We start from the raw sequence: 7,266 nt of genomic DNA, 5'->3' as shown, positions 1-7,266 counted from the left end.
GAGTTTGAAATGTTGAAATCAATAGATTGATCTTCTCATATCTCCTAGTTTTAAGCTTTCTGAGGGATAAGGAAGAACGGAAGTGTTATGCCGCTTGCTCCTCTGGTTGGTGAGGAAGCTGGACACCAAATAATCTGTCAGTTCTGGAATTCTTTCCCTTCTCTTGTGCCATCTGATTACCATACTAAGACCATGTTAGATTTTAATGTAAATGCAAACAAGCTAAGAAACTTTGAACAGGCTACCCAATTGTGTTGAATTCTTTCGTTAATATGCTAATATTTTAAATATGAGGGAGATCTTCGAAATGAAAGTTTCTGGCTCTTGGCTCTGTAAGCGTCATTCTCTAAAACTGGAGTTGCTGCTGACAAGATGAATGATTATGGATGAAGATGACTTCTCACTAGTCCTCTTGGATTCATTTTTCCTTTGCTACTTTAGAAAAATTTGGGCAAATGGGCTGTTTAGATATGCTTTAACCAATTTTCATATTGCAGAGGGACTTTTACAACTCAAGGATACAAACTGTTATTCTGTGTTTGAAGTTAAAAGTGCTTTTTTAAACAGACTCAAGAAAAACCAAGCCCTCAGCACTCCACAGGGCGTGCAGAACTTTACGTCAGCTTTTAAAAGAGGAAGTAAGTTCTCAGAGCTGTTTTACAATTCTGCTGATGTCATTAACTTTGTCTGAAAGTGATGGAGATTAGGTGCCTGGATATAATTTAAGCTTCAAATATGTCACCTAATTTTAAGGAAAGAAATATCATCTCATGAGCAATAGCTGGTGTGACAGCCGGACCCCATTCAGAGATGGTAAAACTTGATTCCATTCTGAATGTGCCTCACGTCAACATCCTTGTAAGTTCTCAAGATCTCAAGGCAAGAGTAAGGAAGCAGAGAATATTAACAACTTCCTTCCATACAGCAGGGAAATTTAACTGCTATGGAAACAAGATCAGCTTAGTGAAAGGAGAATTTAGTGGCTTCTATAATCTGTGTGACATTTTACAGATATTAAGGGAAAGGAAGTTAAAAACCACTGAGGTAAGTGCTACTATACTTTCTTCTGTGTTTATCTGTCAATAACCTACTTAGTATTGTGTTTGCATATAATAAAATGACTTTGGCAATGAGTTCTTGGTCTTATTTTGTGTCCTAAACATGGATCAGTGCCTTTGTGCTGGGCATTGTCCAGGAGGACCAGGATTGTCCCAGACCTGGGTATTCCCCATTTCAAATAAAGTCTGCCTGACATTCAATCAGAATAAATAAATAAATAAAAATACTGAGCTTTGTTACTGCATTTAACTTTTTACTGTGCTTTGGCTTTATCCAGAAGTTTTAAGATATCACTGTTTCTGCCTTTTCTCCACAGCTGATATTGAGAAGCAACAGCCATCTGGAAAGGAACTTCAGTGTCACGATTTCCCGAGCAGAACTTCAGGAGTACTTAGATAACCTGCAAAGAAAAAGTGATTCTATATGCTGTTGTCTAACACATTTCCAAACTCTAAACTTTCTCATCAGTATTTGGCAAGCTGCGTTATTTGTGGACTGGCTATTACATTATGTACTTCTCTGCACCACAGCTGCCTCCATCCCTGTACAATGATTTAAAACTAAATAATGCAGTCATGTGTGTTATAACAAAGATAGATTTGCAGAGAAAATAACGCCAGCTGTCTGGAAAGTCTTAAATACTTGTGTTCGTGGTCTTTCAATTAACATTTATTAAAATCAGAACAAAATATCTTCCAGAAGGTTTCATAGGGAAGAGAGAAAATAAGAACTATTTATGGAACCAAGGTGAAGTATCAACAAGTTTCATTTTCACTTGTGTGGGCAATGTAAGTAAGTAGATAGGTCATACTGTGAGCATGATTCAATTTGTTTACAGTGCGAGAGAAAATAGGCAATCCAATATAACAGATTATGATTCTGGTAAGTAGGAATGTGTTGGACACTTCAGTTAAGGCTCAGTTTGGGTGCATCTAGATAGGCACCTAATATTGTCTGTATTATAGTACAGCATCTCAGACATGTTCAGCTTTAGTTAAAGCGGCTTTTAGCCATCTAGAATGTTTTCTCTGTTGGAAAAGCCCAAGAAGCTGAAAAATTTTGGATTTCTGATGAAATTACATTCATCTGCTATAGCCAGAGTTCACTAAATCTCATGCATTTCCAAGACAGGTGAAATTTTCAAATAATTTAGTATGGGAGATTACATTCCATAATTTCTCACATTTCTGACTGCATCTATTTGCTGCAATAATTCAGTGTGCCCTCAAAACTTACATGAGGAGTGGATGGTTATTGCTCAGCTATGCTCCTTCTGCTTGCACAGCCAGCTCTAAGTAAGTTATACTTAGCTATCTGCTTCTGAAAAACAAGATGTGTAGTTGGTTCAGAACTTCTGTAGTTTCCTACTCCATGATTATCCAAACACTAAGAAATGAGGCTCCACAACAGCCTTTGAAAAAGGGCTCTAACTTTACCTACTTTTTGCAGAGTTAAAAACAGAGTCATAATAGAAAATAATAACCTGTCAAATGTAATCTTCAAAGTTGAGCTGTATTTGCTATGAACACCCATAGGACTGACCCTTTTCCTTCACAGATCATTCCTGTGGAGCCCAGGAATATTCTGGTAAAAGTGAAGCTGCTGCCCCATGGAATCTGTTGGCCACTTTGCAGATGAGCGTTGTCTGATTTCTTTGCGCATCCCATCTGCCTGATGGTGCAATCTTACCCAGTGCTAGCACTATGAGCATTCTGGGGCAGAGGCTGTTTTTGTTTTGTGTTCCTCCAGCAAATAGCACAATGGGACTATAGTTCATTGCTGAGGACCCAGGGACAAATTACTACAAGCAATATTATAGTCAATATGCATTTCTTGTTTAGAATAGCTGAATAGCCCTGAGCACATAGCAGACTTCTCTGGCAAAGCCCAAACGTTGACCACTCTGCTGTATACCTTTCTTAATGACAATCTTACTGGATTACGGAGGGTGATTTTAATACAGAACTATTTGGATGTTATCGGTGGCATATTTATTTCACTGGTGATTATCTTCTATGGTCTTAACCAGGCTTTGGTGATTTTCACCTAAGTATTACCAACATTATTCTCTGAAAAAAGATCCACTCTACAGATCCTCAGAAGGTTTTTTTTCTCTAGGGCTAGGCACTGCCTGACATGAACTCAAGAGAATGTAGCTGTCAAGTACGGCTCAAGAGACAAATGTGGAGTTAGAAACAAGTCCTGCTGTCTGGACAAATATGTAAAATTAGATTTGGTTACTTATTAAGAACATTTATGTACACATACACATATATATATACACACACATGCATGCATATATATACTAAATGAGTCAAGGAAGAGTACTGACTTTGTCATTTACTTAGAATTGCAATACAGGCTTGAAGGGTTAGGTGAAAGACCATGTCATAGCCCTTTGAGGTTAGAGATTACACAGGTTACTACCATCTTGTCATCAGCCCTGGGCCAATCCAGATGCCAAGGACAGCATTGTAAAATGTGATGTGACTTACCTATCTTCTGGTTGCTTATACACCATATCAGACTCTGAATTGCTTAAGATGGCTCCTCACTTAGTACCAAAGATGAAACTGCTGTAAAAAAACAACAACAACAAAAACAAACAAACAAACAAACAAACAAAAAAAAAACAAAAAACCACCCAGTTTTTCTGTAAAAGTATCAAGGCCATATTCATTTCCCAAGTGTCACTAGAGAAAAGTGGTCATGGCTATGACTACATGACAATATGAGGGAATAAGAGGTACAGGGAACCTAGTTTTGCCATTATGATTGATAATTCAGCCAGATGCTGAATTACTGTGCAAGTATGTGAGAATGCAGAATCTTATCTATATCATCCACTCTGATATGCAATGCAGGACATGATGTAGGAAGGCCTTCCATTTTGCCTAGTAACATCATAGAATCACAGGATCATAGAATCATAGAATTATTTGAATTGAAAGAGACCTTTAAAGGCCATCTAGACCAACTCCCCTGCAATGAACAGGGACACCTACAGCTATATCAGGTTGCTTAGATCCTGGTCCAGCCTGACCTTGAATGTCTGAAGGATCAGGGCATCCATCATCTCTCTGAGCAACCTGTTCCAGCACCTCACCACCTTTATCATATATATATTTTTTTCTTTTTACCATATTTTAATCTCCCCCCTTTTGTTTTTAAACCATTTCCCCTTGTCTCATCACAAGGGACCCTGCTAAAAATTCTTTCCACTTCCTCTAAGAAATATAACCCCCTTTCATATACTGAAAACCTCAAACAGTTTTCTCCAGGATGAACAGCCCCAACTCTCTCAGCCTGTTTTTGCAGGCTTTGTTGAACCTCATGAGATTCATTGGAGCCCACTGCTCTAGCCTGCCCTGGACTCTGGATGATATCTCATCCCTCAGGTATGTTGACTGCATCGCACAGCTTGGTGTCATCTGCAAACTTGCTGAGAGTGCACTCAATCCCACTGTCAATATCACTGTAACTTACTTAAGGAGAATGACTTGATGAGCTAAATGGAGGTTGGACATTCCTACAGTTAGATTTATTCTCTTCTCAGATACCAACATCAAGCAGCTATTGGGGGAAACTAGGGAAATCAGACGTGGCTGAAGTCAGCCTTTTTGAACAATCAACTCCCATGCCTCCTCAGTCACTCTAACATGACAAGTAAGCCGTGTATACTTCACTTAGGGCTTGATTATGCTTTTAGGTGAGGAAAGACAGCAGCAGGTTTCTATTAATGAGGTACTGAGTTTGCTGTAAACCCTTCTGCTGATCAGGTTTTCTAACTTTACTACTGTATGTGCAATACTTTGCGCTTGAGCAGTATGGGATTTAGCCCCAGGTACAATTGTGCTTAAAATAATGCTGAAGTCTGAGCCAAGCTGGTAGAATATAAATGCAACTGAGTAGCTACTACTTAGCAGGTTCATGAGACATTATGGCATCAAGTATTAAGGACATTAAGACAAAAATAAATATAACTTGAGGTTGTCAATAAACACAGGAGAATCTTGACAATACTGTCCTTGACTTGTGAATAAACTGGTCTTCACTCTCTCTCCTACAATTACAGAACAAGAATAAATAACTGAATACAACAGAGTATTCTCACCACAGTTTTCCTTCTATGAGTTTCAAACTAACTCTTTATAGTAATGAACAGGCTAAGGGAAGCAGTTCTTAGCCATGCTGCAGTGGGTCTTCTGCATGTAAACTATGTGCCTAGTTAATCAGATCGCCATGCATTGTACTCCTAACAACTGCACTACTGAAGCAACACTTAACGGAGCTTCCCTGTGCAGACTGAGACCTTAAACCTCTCAAGCAGGAAATAAGTAACCCAAGACAAGAAACTCCAGAGAGATTACAGGCTCCTGTGAAGCTTGTATCTCCTATGTATCAATCAGACGCACACATCCTAGTAGAGAATGATGTGGCATGATATGCTCACTAACACAGTGCTCTTTTTTATTCCATGGGTCTCTAGGGCTTCCCAAGTAACTATTGTCTTGCTATTAGCTAGATTTTCTTCTGTAACTTTAAATGCTTCCTGCACAATAGGACATTTTTTGTATTCACTTTCTGTGTCAAATTCTGAAGAATTATTGCTGTGTCTTCTTGATAAAAATGCAGGGTTATATCCTGCTATTATTGAAGCAATGAAACAAGTAAAATAAGTAATATTACATACATATGAACATTTTTCAGCATCAGGATCATAATTCTAATTTTTCTTCTTTATGTGGTGCATTTTATATTTAAAATCTAACAGATCTGAATATAAATGTACAGAATGAGTTTTTAAAAAATGTGTGGCACAGGATGAAAGTATCCAGAGGTGTCTTGCTTGATATATTGAAATGTAGCTTTGCCACAAGTCTCACATAAAGCTTATTCAAGAATCAGTTAATTTAATTTGTAACTGTTGAAAAATCAGTCTCTCAGTAAAACTACAGATCAAGTTGATTAGAAGTTTTCAGAGGCCATGGCTATATGTTGTGATGGTCACAGCAGTTGTAGACAAAGTCAGTCCATCACTCATATGCCTGAAGAGATACAGATGCAACAAAGCTGCACATACCTCAGGCAGAATGTGTCTCAAATAAATTAAGAACTGACAGCTATTTGAGTTAGTGTGACTTTTTCACCTTTTGGACATCTATGAATGGCAGTATGATGGGTGGAATGTATACATTTTAAGGCAAAAGCTCCTTGTTTGTTTCTGGGCTGGCTAAATATATTAAATGATAAGAGCTGGTTCCAAGTCAATTGACTCACCAGGATGGAAAAGGAAACATTTGCAGTGAATTGCAGGATTTAAAATCAACTTATTTTGTTCTGGTCTCTGGCAAAACCACAAAAATCTAAAACAGTATAACTTGATGAGGGATGTAAAAAATAACAAGAAGGGATTCTAGAGGTACCTTACTCGGAAGACACAGACCAAGGAGTCCGTACTCCCTCTGACAAATGGGAAAGGAGAACTGGCTACAAAAGATATGACTGAGGTACTCAGTGAGTTCTTTGCTTCAGTATTCACTGTCAAACAGGCTTTCTATGTCTCTCATATCCCTGAGCCTCTGGGCAGGGGTCAGAGAAGTGGAGTTCCTCATTCTATTGTGGAAGTGAAAATGAGACTGATTGTGTACGAGTTTAAGAGGCCTGATAATATGTACCTCAGAGTTTTAATGGAACTGTTTAATGTGGCTGCTATGCCATTCTCCATCATATTTGAAAAGTCACGGTTAGCAGGTGAAGTTCCCAGTTACTGGAGAATGGGAAAAATCACTCCTATTTTCAAGAAAGGGAGAAAGGAAGTATAGAGTGGTGAACCTCCCATTTGTACCTGGGAAGATGTTGGAGCAGATGCTTCTAGAAGTCATATTAAAGCACATGCAAGGTGAGGAGGTAATGCATTACAGTCAGAATAGCTTCACCTAGGGTGGTACTTGACCAGGCTGGTGGCCTTCTGTGATGGAGTGATGGTATTGGTGAACAAAGGAAGAACAATGTATGTCTGTCTGGAGTTGAGCAAGGCCTTTGAAATGGTCCCACATCACATTCTTATCTCTAAAATGGCATGATGGGTATTCCAGGTGTGAACTATTCAATGGATAAAGTTTTGGTTAGATGGTCACAGAAAGAGGGTTGTGGTCAATGATTCTACATCCAGATTGAGACGAGTAATGAGTGGTGTCCTATGGG

Source organism: Coturnix japonica, chromosome 1, assembly GCF_054131305.1.
Source record: "Coturnix japonica strain WE chromosome 1, WE-NBRP24, whole genome shotgun sequence".
Taxonomy (NCBI): domain Eukaryota; kingdom Metazoa; phylum Chordata; class Aves; order Galliformes; family Phasianidae; genus Coturnix; species Coturnix japonica.
Note: the sequence above shows the minus strand (reverse complement) of the source record.